Source organism: Armigeres subalbatus, chromosome 3 (assembly GCF_024139115.2).
Source record: "Armigeres subalbatus isolate Guangzhou_Male chromosome 3, GZ_Asu_2, whole genome shotgun sequence".
NCBI lineage: Eukaryota > Metazoa > Arthropoda > Insecta > Diptera > Culicidae > Armigeres > Armigeres subalbatus.
The window spans coordinates 141,265,890-141,284,579 of NC_085141.1; the positions used below are offsets into that span (position 1 = coordinate 141,265,890).

Sequence of the window (18,690 nt, forward strand, 5' to 3'; positions counted from 1 at the left end):
CTTTTCGGTTTGAGCTTAAATCATTTGATTCAGAAAAATGTAACAAGTCATTTTAGTCAACTCATGGAATAACTTAGCAGTCATCAATTTATAATATAGAATTTACCCTAATTAGCTGCAGCATCGAATTGGCCGTCGCAAGTTGAATCAATTCCCTTTTCAGCACTCTTGTTTGTTTATCCAAACTGAGATCTTTCCACTTGAGTTAGCAAGTTCATTAATAATTTGATGTTTATTTGCTGGCGTTTACTTTATGGCCGTATAAATATTTGAAAATGTTGGTCGCAGCTGATTCAATCTTCCACACTGAAATCCTTTGGTTGGCGTGTGTACCTTATAAAATTGTTCTAATGATTATCTTACCAAATGTTTGTAATGTAGATAATAATAATACTAATATTCTAATAGAGTTAAAAATGTATCTATTCCAATTGTTATTCATAAAATTTACGTTTGTTCAGAGGAATGTGTAAAATGTATTTTAATCTGTCACATAATCCTTACATTTTTTGTAATCAGCATTATGAATGTTTTTTTTTATATATCACAAATGAATCATTTGTATGAGAGATTGCATTAATCCATTGTACACAATTCTGAGAAAAAAACAAAAAACTGTTTTTGAATCTTTTAATTTCGTCGATACATATCAATAGTTTTTGGTAAAACACAACATCCTGGGGGGCACTTCCAGTTCGATAACTGCAAGTAGTATTCCATTTGCTCTTCAGAATGCGTGTACATATTCATATAGTCGGGGTTCAGCGAAACCGCACCAACTGCATTTGATGACTAGCTTGTGATACTTTGTTTGTAGAATGGAAACGGAAATGAATTGATATCAATTTATTCGTGCATTTGTTGTTGGATATCCTCTATTATAGGGAGGATGAATATTCGATACGATTTGTGATCAATTGGATCTACTACACCAACGGTTCTCAACCTGGGGTACATGTACCCCTGGGGGTACCTTCGCTTACGTCAGGGGGTACCTCGGACAAAAATGCGTAATGGCGGATGTATTACAATTCTAAAAAAATATTGATGAAATTTTAATAATTGTATGATTTTTTATTTCAAAACTTTGTATCGTACATAATATGCACGACGATCTAAAAAATCAAAGCCTATTGAATCCTGCCCACCACAACCTGCACAGTGGATGAAGAGCTCTGGGACAAAACATCAAAAAAATCTTCAAATACAATCTACCTGATAGAAAGAAAATTTTGAAAAATATATTAAGAATATGTTTCTGAATTGAAATCTTGATTTTAAAGTTTTAAATGTTCATTTGAGAGACATGAAGGCTTTTTTTAAATCTCAGTTACTTCGTTGCAAGAGGATGGAAGCCTCCTTCTATGCGTCTCGAAAGCCTCCTTTCAAGAGGCTCGGAAGCCTCCTTTCAAGAGGCTCGGAAGCCTCCTTTCAAGAGGCTCGGAAGCCTCCTTTCAAGAGGCTCGGAAGCCTCCTTTCAAGAGGCTTGGAAGCCTCCTTTCAAGAGGCTCGGAAGCCTCCTTTCAAGAGGATCAGAAGGCTCCTTTCAAGAGGATCAGAAGGCTCCTTTCAAGAGGCTCGGAAGCCTCCTTTCAAGAGGCTCGGAAACCTCCTTTCAAGAGGCTCGGAAGCCTCCTTTCAAGAGGCTCGGAAGCCTCCTTTCAAGAGGCCCGGAAGCCTCCTTTCAAGAGGCTCGGAAGTAGGGTGTCCCAAAAAAAATCGATGTTCGAAAAGTCATGGTGCTCAACCCTGTAATGAAAGATACACCTGTCTGGATAATTTTTGTAGAACAAACCGAATTTCTAAAAAATCGTTTAGAGGTCGCGCCAGATCGATTTTTGAAAATAAAGAAAATAAAAATTTTTAGGTAAAAAATCAAATATTGGGTCCTTTCACAATTTTTTTGAGGGTCACCCATTCGTTTTATTTATTTTTTATTTTTCTCTGGATCTTTGCCCATGTTCTCCATGAATTAGTTTTTGTTATTATGCGTTTTTACAGTCTGCAGAACTTTTTAAATATCGAAAAAAGCACATTTTTTGACTAACTTTCGAAGATGAAATACTTTACACAAAACATATTTTTTTCTCGTTCAGAAAAACTTACATACTACAAAGAGCTATTTATAAGAAGTGTTTTCATAAAAAAGATCCAATAAATGTTGTTCTAGGGCTGAGATATTGCAGTTTTAGTGAATAGTCAAAAAGTGTACAAATTCGGTACTTTTTCTTTACATGTTATAATTTCATCAAGATTGCACCAATATTTTAATTTAAATTAAAAACAATTCAAAAGCAAATAAATGGGAACATAGGGAACATGTAACATAGCTTTTATTTCCAATGGAGTTGGTTACCTGACAGGATTTGGTCCGAGTATATACATGGAGCCAGTTATAAAATGATATCACATCCAACAGTTAATAAGTAGCAATATACAAATAATCAGGTTTACTATGATCTCTTTATTAGTTTTGATTCAATCATAGGATGCTTTTCACGGTATACAAAAAACAAGGTAGGCTCAGCACGTATGTAAACATTCAGTTTGAATGTAAACATGTGTCGTCACTACTATCTTCGAACAAGCTGAATTGAGACAATGCTGTACGGTCTCAGCATGCTTACTTTTGTACTCTAACATGTGGCATTAAAATATGCGTCACTCTTGACGTGTCACTTTTCTTACAAGACTACCTTGTTGTCTGTATACCGTGATGCTTTTGATATGTCATATGACAGTCAAACATTTTTTTTCGTCGTACCAGTTCGACAGCTTTTCCATGAGTACACTTGAGATATTGGAAAAGTAAAAACGGAATAAACGTAAAGTAAAAACGGAAAAATGACACTTCAAGTGAGACGCATTTTTTATCGCCACATGTTAGAGTACAAAAGTAAGCATGCTGAGACCGTAGAGCATCTTCTCAGTTCAGCTTGTGCGAAGATAGTAGTGACCACACATGTTTACGTTCAAACTGAATGTTTACATACGTGCTGAGCCTGCCTTGTTTTTTGTATACCGTGAAAAGCATCCTATGATTGAATCAAAATTAATAAAGAGATCATAGTAAACCTGATTATTCGTATATTGCTACATATCAACTGTTGGATGTGATATCATTTTATAACTGGCTCCATCCATATACTCCGACCAAATCCTGTAATTCAGGTAACCAACTCCATCGGAAATAAAAGCTATGTTACATAGAAAATATTACCATTCATTTGCTTTTGAATTGTTTTTAATTTAAATTAAAATATTGGTGCAATCTTGATGAAATTATAACATGTAAAAAAAAAAGTACCGAATTTGTACACTTTTTGACTATTTACTAAAACTGCAATATCTCAGCCCCAGAACAATATTTCTTGGATCTTTTTTATGAAAACACTTCTTATAAATAGCTCTTTGTAGTATGTAAGTTTTTCTGAACGAGAAAAAAATATTTTTTGTGTGAGGATGAAATAACTTCGAAAATTAGTCAAAAAAATGTGCTTTTTTCGATATTTAAAAAGTTCTGCAGACTGTAAAAACGCATAATAGCAAAAACTAATTCATGGAGAACATGGGCAAAGATCCACAGAAAAATAAAAAAATATAAAACGAATGGGTGACCCTCAAAAAAATTGTGAATGGACCCAATATTTGATATTTTTACGTAAAAACGGCTTTATTTTCAAAAATCGATCTGGCGCAACCTCTAAACGATTTTTTAGAAATTCGGTTTGTTCTACAAAAATTATCCAGACAGGTTTATCTTTCATTACAGGGTTGAGCACCATGACTTTTCGAACATCGATTTTTTTTGGGACACCCTACTCGGAAGCCTTCATTCAAGAGGCTCGGAAGTTTCCTTTTAAGAGCCTCAAATAGTCCTGAATGTCTTGTAGGAAGCTTGATGTATAAATTGAACTTGAATAAGAAAGTTTCCCGGGATAACGAAAGCATCAGATAACTTTTTGGAGAGCCATAGACATTCAGATAATTTTCAGGTCCTTTTTCATGTATCTTATTTTCATTTATACTGATAAAATAGGGGGTACCTTAATGAATTGAAAAGTTTGAAGGGGTACCTATCGAGAAAAAGGTTGAGAACCGCTGTACTACACACACTTGTGGAAACAAATGGGTAATTTTTCATTGGCGCTTGGTGCGATTTGGCAGAACATTGACGGGACAAAAAAAAATCAAACATTACCGAACAAAATTTTGGGGCGAGGATTCAGAATACACTGGATTTTGTTTTTACACGATTTACACTTTCTTAATTTTTCACCCATCCTAAATGCTTAACGCATATTAACTATCATGTGATTTTTCTTTGAATTATTTAGAATTTTTTGAAACATGTTGCAAAGATTTTGGTGGCAAATTGAAGTCACACGAACAAAAATACGAGCGAAAAAAAATCGTGTAAAAACAAAATCCTGTATATATAAAAATTTCATTTTCGCCAAATATATCACATTTGCAGTTTCTCAAATACAATTACCACATCACGAATTTCAAAATAAAATAATTTTATTGCAAAGAGAAGCCAAAATCCGACTGAAAATTTTCATAATAATTCTTACAAAACATGTCATGTTGTACCTAGTTATCCAAATGATCCATTTTACTAATTTAGTCGTTCAGCTAAACGACATTCGGCCAACATTGATAATGATCTAAATGATTAGGTGTGACTGAATGTGTTGTTTCGACTAGAAGCCGATAGATTTAAAATGATTTCCTTCGGGAATCCTTTCAATCCTACGGGGTCCTATATGACCCCAACAGAAAAATGGATGTGTAAAATCGCACGATGGATGAAAGTGAACACTATTTTCAGCAAAATTTACCTTTCCCGTCAAAAATTGTATGTCTTTTTATTGTTTCAGTCGATTCTTTGGCTTATTTAAGGTCAACTTTCCCAAAGAGCCCATATTTTTTGACGCCTCTAAGCATTTTTAAAATTTAAAACAAAAATCTATGCCATTTTTTCAAGACTGGCCCGATTTTGAGCGAACATAGGGTGAATTTTTTAGGCCGGTTTACACGTGCAGCACTTTTTCGGTTTTTGTTTTCGATTTAAAAAATAGCTAGAGGTGTCAAAAATATGGGTTCTTTGGGAAAGTTGACCTTAAATAAGCCAAAGAATCGATTGAACGAATAAAAGTTTTTGACGGAAAAGGTCAATTGCTTGAAATTAACTTCCCTATCGGGGAAAAATATCAGGCATGGACGATTGAAGCCCTACGACAACGTAGAGCGTCATGAACACGGTGAAGTTACGAAAGAGAAAATTTTAGGTGTATCGGTAGCGGATTCTATTGTTTCAAAATAAGTATTCTATCAAACGTATCTGTAGAGTTACTGTGATGTACAATAAACAATTTGATACTTCCTTGCATTCAGTTATATTGATTATACCTTCCGGGAGGTCATCGGATATCGTAAGATAGTTTTAAGATATTCTGTGCAATCTATACTCTCTTTGAGTTCGGGACTTGAGATCAATAGCTGCTTAGATGATCTTTTCGGTACTCAAAGCTTCAATATCCGTTTAATTATAACCATTACACCATCGGATATGGTAAGATAGTTTTGAGATATTCTGGGCAATCCAAACTGTCCTTGAGTTCGGGACATAAAATCTACAGCTACTTGGCTTCGGTACTCGAAGCTTCTATATCTTTTATTCATACCTCCTTATACCTCCCGGGAGGTCAACAGATATCGTAAGATAGTTTTAAGATATTCTGGGCAATCTAAACTGTCCTTGAGATCTTCAGCTACTTAGAATCTCTTTTCGGTACTCAAAGCTTCAAAGCTTCTGGGCCATCCAAAATGTGATTGAGTTTGGTACTTGATATCTACAGCTGCTTAGAAGCTCTTTTCGGTACTCAAAGCTTCAATATGCATTCATATATATCTATTGAACCTCCCGTATAAACCCAGTATAAAGCATGTTTGCACTGTGACAGCGTTATAGTCGCACGTAGAGATCTTTTAAATGCTTACGGTTTCCTGGAAAAATCTACTGCTGTTCCTGTACATAGCAAGTTCTGAACTCAAAGACAGTTTTGATGACCCAGGATAACTTAAAACCATCTAAACATGTTCCTTGATCTTCAGGAATGTATTATGGATATGGTTGAATACATATCCAAGCTTGAAGCGACGAAAAAAGCTAGAGTGGTGGCTGTAGATCGCAAGTTCTGAACTCAAGGACGGTTTGGATAACCCAGGATGTCCCAAAACCATCTTACCATGTCTCCTGGTCTTCTGGAATATGTTATGGACATAGTTGAATACATTTCCATGATTCTAGTGCCGAAACAGCTAGTTTCGTGGCTGTAGATCACAAGCTCTGAACTCAAGGTCCGTTTCGATGATCCAGGATATCCCAAAACCATCTGACCATGTCTTTTGATCTTCATGGATATGTTATGGATATGGTTGAATACATATCCAAACTTGGAGCGACGAAAAAAATTATAGTGGTGGTTGTAGATCACTAGTTCTGAGCTCAAGGACAGTTTGGAAGACCCAGGATATTCCAAAACCATCTAACCATGTCTCCTGATCTTCACAAATAATTTATGGATATAGTTGAATACATATGTAAGCTTGAAGCGACGAAAAAAGCTAGAGTGGTGGCTGTAGGTAGATCGCAAGTTCTGAACACAACGACGGTTTGGATGACCCGGGATATTCCAAAACCATCTGACCATGTCTTTTGATCTTCAGGAATATGTTATGGATATTGTTCAATACATATAAAAGCTTAGAGTGACGAAAAAAGCGCGCATGGTAACTGTAGATCGCAAGTTCCGGACTCAATGACAGTTTGGATAATCTAGTACATCCCGAAAAAATATTGTTCGAATTGTTTTATCAGTTCTCCATTTACTCACGAAAACAAATAACATATCAAATATACTGGGTAATACCGCTTAGAAAAATTTGGGCCTAAAAGGTTTAAATGATCTTTGCGGCTTAAAGTAATGACATTAGACTAAATGGCTTTCGGTCAAATAATGTGTAGCCATAAGACACCCCCCAGTTATGTAGCGATTGAGCATAAAACGAGTAATAAATTGACTTTGTATATTATTCAAAAGACGAAGACTCTAAATTTACAAGTTTCATATACTACTGTAAATAATTTTGAGATTCAGGCAACTTTATCCTGAAACAAGTTTGCTTGTCATGTAACTATTTTGTAATCAAGAATGTGAGGTAATTGTTATCACCACTACTTATCAGACACTTGAAACTTTGATATGCCTACACATATCAGTCCTGTTAACTGTGTTCCCACAGCTCAAAACCCTTCGTGCTTTTATAACATGAAAAAACGTCAAATAATTTATTGATGTTTCATAACTCCTTATTTTGTTTCCATTTTTATAGTTCGTGGCCCAATATATTGTTTTAATGTTGATGAGGGATTTTCTATTTTTTGGTGCGGTTGAGAACATTTATCGTTAAAATCTTCATATATTGCAATTCACACCAAAATAATTCTACCAGCCGGCTTGCTTACTTTTAGTTTTGACACCAACAGCAAAAAGCGACGATGGATGTCCACAATATCTCATTCAAACCGTCGAAAGTCTCGAGCGAAATGGACAAAATGTTGTCACATTGTCCCCAAATTAGGCTCCCAGGTTTTTTGAGCCCAGTTGGAACGATTGATTGTTGATTTCAAACATACGAAAGATAAAGATGGGTTGTTGTTTATATAACAAGCAACATTGCTTGCGTTGAAGAAAGGCAACATGCGAATTATAGAGAAAATCTAAACATTTTATTGAGCGTGGATCCTCATTGATTGCATGTAAGATGCTACCACACTAACTGTGAAAGTGCGTTCTATATTTCCCTAATGGTACGGTCACCTGAGATCATGCTAACGAAATTACTATTATATGATTCGATTATTTTCGAATTTATATATTTAATGTAAATATAATTATTTATAATATTTAGCATATTTACAAGTGACCAAGTTTTGAAAAAGAGTAAGCACTTCAGTATTGTTCCAAGAAGTTTTTTGGTTTCGGTTAAACTCTTGCACAACCTGCCAGCTTAAGGTGACACGGGAAGCACAAACAATCATCAAATCGTCATCATTTCCATCATTGAATGCTTAACTTTTTTTCTACAACAAATATGATTTTGAAAATGTATCACCGGCGCGTGCTTACTCGCAATCTACATGCTGATACATTTACAGTTACATCAAACAACTGGAAACCGAAATACGCCGCTCCAAAATTACGAGGTGATAATGCTAGAAAGAGACGAAAGATACGAAAAATAACACGGTGTGTAGTGCCTCCCCGAGTCACCTTAAGGCTCAAGACTCCATCACAATATTTTGAAAATTAATGACTGTATCGCTTGTTTGTAATAGTGAGGCAATTGGTACGAAAAAAGTGCAGCAGCAATAGATAAATTTTGTTTATAACTGGGGTGGGTGGAAATGGGGTGTTAAAATATGCCAGCTGATGCATAATGTTGCCAGACTTGACGAAATGTTTATTCTATATCATAACACATGTTCGCGATGTATCAATTATATGGGTATTTATCGGTTATTCACCACTTGGAATGCAACAGAAGCTTACATAACATGTTTAAATATTTATTTCTGGTATATTTGTTCAGTCCGACAAACAACAATGACTTTTTTCAATAAATAAATCTGGCAACGGAGAGGAGATGATTATTTTCTCTTGTATGCACACCTTTGTTTGCGTGCTGGCTGGCGTATACGTTGTATTGTTCGGATTGAATGAAGTTGCATCGCGTAGATTTTGTTCTCACCACTTCACTTATTGCGCTAGTGAATTTGAGTCTTCCGCATTTTATTGCATTTACAATACGGTGGTCAAATTTGTCTCTCACTTCGATTTTCGGAAAGCAGTTTTTGACAGTTTTTGGACGTGAAGTGAATTAATCGGTAGTCAAGATTGAATAAAAAGGTGAAACTCAGTTAGTGAATATGTTTTAGGAGTGATTAAATCAAGAAAAAAGTGGAAAAAGATCAAGTGAAAAATCAAGTGCGTGTGTATGTGTTTGCTCCGAACGTTCGGAGTTAGTATGCGTTCGAAAAAATACGCATGCCGGCCCAGGAAAAAAGGCAGTTTTCAGCGTTTTTTCAGCAATTCCTCAGTTATTGTTAGATAAGATAAGTTAAAAAATAATATGAAAATGCCATGAATATGCTATGATGGAGGTAAGTCGACAAATAGCCCCAAAATATTGAATTTAGTTCAAAACTTTATTAGTATTAGTGCGGATTCGAATAAAATCATCGTCATTATCGAATTGATTACGGTTTATAGAGCCTTAAGTCAACGAAACATGACTGCTAAAAAACCGAGTCAAAGTGATTTTTCACGCAAGTTTATTTCAATTAACTTCGTTTCGTTTTAATACGCATTCATCCGCTATTCTATCCGTCTCCGTTTAATTGACTTTTTCTGCTAAATAAGGCGCAAAAATTGAATAAAGAACACTCGACTAAACCTTAGTGATATACTATCACTTTAGTGTAAATTGAACGTGGATTTTACGCCAATTTACTGTTCCTGAAATATCGCTTCATCATGGAGCACTTTGTCCAGTAATATTATTTGGTTATGCGATGCGTGTATTACGTTGTTCTCCAGGATGCGAGAACGCACGAATGCTGATGTAGCTACATCAACTCATCCCACTCGATCGATTGAGGATGAAATAAATAATCTAAAATCCGCAATAAGTGAAATTGCCAAAACGCTAGCGACTGTTATTCGTAATCCCGACCCTGCGGATGCTGTCTCGTACTCGCAATCAACACCTATTTCAGCACTCAAACTGCTCGATGGAACGAATGAAGATGAGACATCGTGTGGATCAAAACAAACCGAATCGATTAATCCAGAGGAAACGTTCGATTATAACACGTTTGCATTGTATCTGACCTTGACAAGAACGCTACTGATGAAGACATTAGTATGATGGTTTCAAACTATTAGGACTTTCCGTTGTCCCGATGTCGTGATGTAGTGAAACTTGTACCTAGAAACCGAAACACTAGTACATGGGAATACGTGTCGTTTAAAGTGGTATTGAGTTTAGACTTAAAGCCAATAGCATTGGATGCATCGCCATGGCCTAAGACAATAAAGTATCGTGAGTTTGTGAATGGAATCAATGATACATGGAAATTGTTTACTATTCTAAAAATTTTGTTAGTCATGTTAGTTTTGTTGATGAAGAATTGTAGCGTAATTCAATGTAGCCTGTTTCGATTAATCTTGATGTTAATTGTTAATTTAATTTTAAGAGGTTCAATAAGACCAGTGTATGTCAGTTGGATTCAATATAAATAAAGAATTTCTGGTAAAGAATTTCTGGTAAAGAAGAACATGAATCTAGAGTAATGAAGCTAAAATATGTTCGATACACTTTTTAAAGAAGCAGTGGTAAATACATATATCCCTATATGAATCTATGCGTTATTGCTGAATTATTGATCAATTTGCGTGATGAGCCAATGTTACATCCTAGGCCCTACCCTATTTTAATTTGACCTTATTTAAACTGAAGCTGGATGAAAGATTTGCAATTTTCAAATTTACCCGTTTGCTGCTACATTTGTTTTTTTATGAGTAGTACTTTGAGGTAATTTTCCTAAACTGATTTACTAGCAACAAGTTGCATTCGAAGAGGAAACTTTTCCCATTGTTTTCTACAGTGATAATTAGCCTGATCCATCAATGCGTTTTAAAGTCAAGCCCAAAATACTGTTTCCAAAACGTGTATAGAAAAATTAAATTCGTTGCACTTATATTTATCCGATTTGATCGAAATAAGTTGCATTCGACGGAGATTCTTGTGATGTGTTAAAGGTTTTTCATTTATGCTTTATCATCATTTCTAACGCACTGGAAAGGCATTTATCCCGCTGGGTACACCAGACTTTTTTTTCTATAAAGGGTAGTGATGAACGCAATTGAATGTTATCAAAAAGAAGCGTTTATGCTGAAAGTCTCACTGAAAATGCATGAATAAATATTTTGTTCATGAAAAGACGAATGGTTAATAGCATATTTCATTGGTGTTAGCACATTCATGCTTTCCTATAGTATATGCTATTTGAGAAGTAGAAACATTATTTTGATTAAGCATGGAACTACAAATATGAAGCATAAATTGTACCGAACATATTTCAAACCATGCCAAGTTGGAATGGCCCGGCATTCGGACAATTGAAATTGATGACCAGAGGGATATGTTGGCGTTCTTGAATTATACTGGAGCACGCCTCCCAACCACAAGGCAGCAGCCAGCACAAGCGGTCTGCTAAACCGATGATGGCACTAATTGAACGTTCCAATATTTGCGATTACGACCGTCGTCATCGTTTACTTTTCCTACCTATGTGGGTAACCGCAAAAGAGCGCTGGTTGCACTTATTCCATTTATCTAAATGGGACTTGTTTACCCGAGATCATTGTCTTTCCATCGAACGTACTGCTTGGGCTTTGCACAGGGTGAATTAGCTCACTAATTAAAGATGCTAATTATCGAGCTGTTTTGGGTAGATTGTATCTATGTTGAACAAGATTGGAGAATATCCGTTTATTGCATAGCGCAAAAATTTAGATTTTTTAACCCCCTCCCTTCTATATCACATTTTCTGTATAGAGCATCTGAAAATTTTGTGTCATGGATCGTCACACTTCAAGAACCCCTCCCCCTCTAAGCGTTAAGTAATTTATGGATGTTCCCTTATGATACTATTGCACCACAAGGGCTCCCCCAGACCTAAGCGATTTCATCATCGCGATGGCGACAACTAGTCGCCGCGATTCTATCGTTGGATCGCTATAGGCAATGTTCTATTTACGCTGCCACACCAAATGCGAAAGAAGCGTAGCCGCCAAGCGATAGTATCGCGTCGCGACTGTCCCGTCGCGTATGTTTGGTGGAACCTTAAATCAGAGGCAAGTTGACCACCAGAAGAGTTACCATACTCAGAGTATTGGGTATCAGACTCAGAGGTGTTCGTTAGGTAGACAAACAGGGGATAGCAAAAAAAGCTGGAATAGTGAATTTTTGGATATAATTGTAACTGTGTTGGATTACTGAATTGTCAATTTGATGAAGTTTCATGGTATGTTCATGGAACCGACTCTGTACCGATGGAAAAATAAGGCTATTGCTGATAGGAACCATTTAGTTGGAGATCCCACTGTTCGAGACGGTTCCATAAATTTCTATACTCAATGGCTCAAAAATTGGAACAAAAACGGAAGCAGGAATATTCGGCCCAAGGATAGCGATCTCAGTGGCAATGGGATATACTATCCCACGGTGTTCCAAGCGGAGATTTTAGCTTTTTTTGAAATGTGCTAACGTCCGAGAGAATATTGATATGCAAATATTTGTATTTTCACGGATAGTCAAGCGGCACTCAAAGCATTGAGTAGCTTTAAATGTACATCAAATCTTGTCTGAGAATGTATTCTTTCATTGCGAAAGGTGTGCCAAGAGAACTCCGTATTTCTGTACTGGGTTCCGCCATTGAAGGTAATAATCAAAAGGCAGACGAGCTTGCGAAACAAGGTTCAACCACACAGATTTTTTGGGCCAAAACCTTTCTGCGGTATATCATACTGTGCCATAAAATTGGAATTGAAGGGTTGATGATTAACTGATTGGTCGCCAAAAAGTGTGTTCAATCATAAAGATTTATAATTCCCAATTTTTCAGTAACCGAAAAGCTCTTGGAGCTCAATAAGAGAGCTCATTGGCTCAATACCCGGGCATTTCCCGAGTAAAGATCTGGTCCATTGGCGAGCTGCTGTCGACGAAGCCGGCTTGCTAACTTCCCATGAACTAGTTTACTATTAGAGACATACGACGGAAGATGATCTAGGATATTACTTTGTACGCGGCATAAAGGATGGTGGTTGGTCAAAAGTTCTCACACTCAAGCTTGTCGCCTTACTTGTAGCTGGGGCATGTGATACGCTTCTTCCACTCCTCCGGTAGCTGTTCAGTTTGCCAGATTCTGGCAATCAGTTTGTACAGGTAAGTTGCTAGCTTTTTTGGACCCATCTTGATGAGCTCAGCTCCGATACCATTCTTACTTGGTATTTAACTCCACCGCTGCCTTCATTTTCACTGCCTGTACTCTCAGTACCACTTAAGTGTTCCTTATAGTGCTGCTTCCATTTTTCGATCACCACACGTTCCTCCGTCAAGATTTATTTATTTATTTATTATCAGGCTAAGGCCGAAGTGGGCTGTGCTGCACATAAAAGTCTTCTCCATTCAGCTCGGTCCATGGCTGCACTTCGCCAACCACGCAGTCTGCGTAGAGTCCGCAAATCGTCCTCCACCTGATCGATCCACCTTGCCCGCTCTGCACCTCGCCTTCTTGTTCCCGTCGGATCGTTGTCGTGAACCATTTTCACCGGATTACTATCCGACATTCTGGCTACGTGCCCGGCCCACCGCAGTCAGTGAACGATGGATGGTTCTCTCAACAGCTGATGCAACTCGTGGTCCATTCGACTCCTCCACGTACCGTCCGCCATCTGCACACCACCATAGATGATACGCAATACTTTCCTTTCAAAAACTCCCAGTGCGCGTTGGACCTCCACGAGCATCGTCCAGGTCTCGTGTCCGTAGAGAACTACCGGTCTTATAAGCGTTTTGTAGATAGTCAGTTTGGTACGGCGAACTCTATTCGATCGGAGCGTCTTGCGGAGTCCAAAGTACGTATGATTTCCAGCCACTATGCGTCTCCGTATTTCTCTGCTGGTATCGTTATCGGCGGTCACCAGTGAGCCCAAGTACAAGAATTTTTCAACCACCTCGATTTCGTCACCACCGATAGAAACTCGTGGTGGGTGGCTAGCATTGACCTCTCTTGAGCCTCTTCCTATCATGTACTTCGTCTTCAACGTGTTGATGACAAGTCCAATCCGTTTAGCTTTGCTTTTCAGTCTGATGTAGGCTTCCTCCATCCTCTCAAAGTTACGTGCCATGATATCAATGTCGTCGGCGAAACCAAATAACTGGACGGACTTCGTAAAAATCGTACCACTCGTGTCAATCCCTGCCCTTCGTATTACTCCCTCCAAAGCGATATTGAATAACAGACACGAAAGACCATCACCTTGCCGTAACCCTCTACGCGTTTCGAAGGGACTCGAGAATGCCATTGAAACTCGAACTACGCACATCACCCGATCCATCGTCGCCTTGATCAACCGTATCAGTTTATCCGGAAATCCGTTTTCGTGCATTAGCTGCCATAGCTGGTACCGATCGATTGTATCATATGCGGCTTTGAAGTCGATAAATAGGTGATGTGTGGGCACGTTGCATTCGCGGCATTTCTGCAATACCTGACGTATGGCGAACACCTGGTCTATGGTAGAGCGTTCACCCATAAATCCCGCCTAGTACTGCCCCACGAATTCTCTTGCAATTGGTGTTAGTCGGCGGCATAAAATTTGGGAGAGTACCTTGTAGGCGGCGTTCAGCAATGTGATTGCGCGGTAGTTGCTACAATCCAGCTTATCGCCTTTTTTTGTAGATGGGACACACGACACCTTTCATCCACTCCTGCGGCAGAACTTCATCCTCCCAAACCTTGGTAATCATCAATGTGTTGCAGCAATCTCACCCATGCTGCATTCTTCTCCTCAACTAACTGCTCACATTCGCCGTCATACCAGTCGTTTCTCTGATCCGTAACCACCGTGCCTAGTGCAGCGGTTGCGGTGCTTCCAATGGCGGATCGAAAATCTCTCCAGCCATCTTTAAGAGAAGCTGCGCCTAGCTTCTCTTCCGTTGGAAGCACCAACTTTCAGCTTTTGCGCGTAGTCTTGGGCTAGTTTAGGCTAGTCTTTTAGCCGCCCAATGTTTAGCCGTGGTGAACGAATTCGACACATGATGTACGTACACCGTAGAGATTTTTGAACGCAGGCATATTGCAACGAGGTAGTGGTCGGATTCAATATTCGCACTGCGGTAAGTGCGTACGTTCGTGACGTCGGAAAAGAATTTACCGTCGATTAGAACGTGGTCGATTTGGTTTTCCGTTACTTGATTAGGTGGCCTTGTGGATATTCCTGCGGGGGAAGAAAGTGTTTCGGACTACCATTCCGCGGGAGGCTGCAAAGTTTATGCATCGTTGGCCGTTGTCGTTCGATACGGTATGCAGACTATCCGGTCCGATGACCGGTCTATACATTTCCTCCCTTCCTACCTGAGCGTTCATGTCACCGATGACGATTTTGACGTCCCGCAGTGGGCATCCATCGTATGTCAGCTCCAGCTGCGCATAGAACGCTTCTTTCTCGTCGTCGGGTCTCCCTTCGTGTGGGCAGTGCACGATGATGATGCTATATTTGAAGAAACGGCCTTTTATCCTCAGCCTACACATCCTTGCGTTGATTGGCTACCACCAAATCACGCGTGGGCGCATCTTTCCCAGCCTAGGTCGTTGCCGATTGTATCGAGTCGTATTATCTTCTATGTCGTTCGTAATGGTTGTTTTTAAAGGCGGCTTATTGGGCCTGCGCAAACCTCCTGTCTCGTCGGAGGGCTGTCGTGCTCACCCTCACCGTCGAGCTCACCCTCTTTCGGCAACGCTGGATTGAGTTGCTGCTCGTATGCAGCGGTGTCATCAGGGTTCAGGCGCTTTAGGTCACGTTTTTTTCTTCCTACAGTGTTCGGGTTGGTATGACCCGAATCGCACTTTCAGCTTGCAATAAGTTTTGAACGCAACGAAGTGAAGATCCGAAACTTTTTGACTTTCCCTATTTCGTGTTCGAGTCATATTGACTCGGATTTGACTTAACAATATCTCAGACATTTCTTATCAAAAAGTAAATGTGTATATACCTAAAATAATCGGCAGCTCATTCATTTTTCGAAACTGGCCTTAGATTGATGATCGACCACACCTACGATCTGTAATTGGTTCTGAAAGAACCGAAGGATGGCCATTCTAATATGTACAGAAATAGAATAGAAACACTGCGCAACAGCGATTTTGATTCTTCTTCTTGTAAAAATGATGTCTAAAAGTGCAAACCATCTTCTTCTTCATTGGCATTACATCCCCCACTGGGACATTGCCGCCTCGCAGCTTAGTGTTCATTAAGCACTTCCACAGTTATTAACTGCAAGGTTTCAAAGCCAAGTTATCATTTCTACATTTGTATATCATGAGGCTAACACGATGGTACTTTTATGCCCAGGGAAGTCAGGACGATTTCCAAACCGAAAATTGTCTAGAATGAGACTGGGAGTCGAACCTAGCCACCCTCAGCATGGTCTTGCTTGCACTTCCGGATCGAAGCATTGGCAATGATTAAAAATTATCAACATTTTCATGTGACTGGAAGCCGAAAATATCTGGATCATAAATGATACATACGGCCTCTAAGGTCATGTCTGGACATGATGTAATGTTATCGGTTTTGCACCAAGCGTTGTTGACCTGGTAGACTAATTGATTTGAACTCCAAGACGATTTAGACTTTTAAACATTACCTGGAATAGTTTTTGGCATATTTTTCACAAGATAGACATAGAGAATCAAAATCGTGTTTCTATTCTATTTCTGTACATTCAAAAATAGCAAACCTTCGGTACTTCCAGAACGGATTACAAAACGTAGGTGTAGTCGATCATCAACATAAGGTCAGTTGTGAAAAAATATGAGCTAACGATTATTTTAGGCATATAAACAAGTACTTTTGGATTAGAAATGCCTGAGATATTGTTAAGTCAAATCCGAGCCTATTCGACCCGAACACCTGTGTGTCATTTTTAGCACTGTAGGAAGGTTGAATTTTCTCGTTGCTTCATTGACGCTGATTTGAAGGTCCTAATCTAACCAATCTAAATCTATAACCAATCCGTGTAGAAAATCTGGGTGTAATTTGTAATTTTCTTTCTTCTTCTTATTGGCATTACATTCCCACACTGGGACAGAGCCGCCTCGCAGCTTAGTGTTCATTAAGCACTTCCACAGTTATTAACTGGGAGGTTTCTAAGCCAGGTTACCATTTTTGTATTCGTATATCATGAGGCTATCACGATGATACTTTTATGCCCAGGGAAGTCGAGACAATTTTCAATCCGAAAATTGCCTAGACCGGCACCGGGAATCGAACCCAGCCACCCTCAGCATGGTCTTGCTTTGTAGCCGCGCATCTTACCGCACGGCTAAGGAAGGCCCCTCAATATTTGTAATTTTAGTGTTGGTAAATTGTTTGAAACCTTCTTCAACCTAGTTTATCCACTGTTCATGGATCATGTACTTAAAAACACTTGAGAAATCGTCAATCTGCTACAATTTTTCAGGTTCCTTTAAAAGTTTCCACTTATAAATTGAAATGTATTGCAAACATATAAAACGAGGGACTTTAGTTCCATGTTCAGAATTTACAAACGTAATCAATCGAGGCACGAGTAAAAAATGGGAACAGGTATCCTATATAACAATTATTACAACCTCCTAAGATAAGCAAACCCCACATCACCCCCCCCCCCCTCCTCTAACACTGAAAGTCTGTCAGATCAAAGATTGGGGTTGATTACCTGATCTCTTTAGATTGTTACTCGTACCCAGGTCAGCATCGCCTGAAGCGGTACCGGAGTCTATTTTATGCTTCATATTATACATATGCATAACATCTTCGTCCATCGTTTGTACCGTACTAAATTGCTTCCATATATATTCTATTGATAAGAGCAATAAACTGGGCTAACATTTAAAGTTTTTAGAATGCTTGTCGTTAAATCAATAGGGAATTATAGTAAGGAGATGTGTACTATGCAAATGTCGTACCCATGCCGCTGGCTGGCGCGAGACTCGATGATAGAATAATTTGAGTGCCAATTGATTGGTTCACTGAATTGAATTGGCAATCATCTTTCTACGACGCACTTGAATACTATGAACACACCTACAAGGTACAGTGCGAGAGCGTCGTTCATGAGGCACAATCAACGAATTGAGCCGAGCCTGATCCACTTTATGTGATCAATTACGGCGAGCTATAAATAGATACCTAACCGTCCGTTGTCGTGGGTTCTTGAATTAGATTATTTTGTTTACACTTTTCCACCAAAATAGCGTGATCAAAGGAGAAGCGTGGGCAATCGCTATCAGTTGGTTGACGGTACGTTCGCTTGTTTTCGTTACAATTTCACACACGCCCTACCGGTGGGGGCCGGTTCGGTTCCATCACGTGTTTTTGGAGGTTTTATTTTTCTGCGCAGATAGCAAGGTCATCTTATGTTCTGGCGTGCCGTGCTTGTTGTTTGAGATATTTTTAAAACGGGAATTGACTAGATGTGATTTAGAAACGCATGCTAAACTGGAATGATTATTTTGTTATTGGCTTTCTCAACGAGCGACGAGATTTATAGTCTGATGTTGTTCAGTTTCGAGACGAGTCGGAGCTGTTATTGTAGACCTAGTCATATTTTTTTATTGCGATATATCCATGACCGACATGTTTACCTTTGAGACTTGTAGCGAATATTTTATTATGTGGGGTGTTGAAGATAAATTCTCTATTTGCAACACAATTATTTTATTATCTCTATCAAGTGTGTAATATTGTTCCAGTTAGTAGGATTATAGCGCGTATTGACGTACTAAAT

General features: G+C 38.7%; 1 protein-coding gene across 3 annotated transcripts in view; it reads left to right on the forward strand.

Annotated features, from left to right (window-relative positions):
* The window catches only part of LOC134228060 (uncharacterized protein ZK1073.1), a 158,519-nt gene that overhangs the window by 53,065 nt on the left and 86,764 nt on the right, over positions 1 to 18,690 (forward strand). The window lies entirely within an intron of this gene.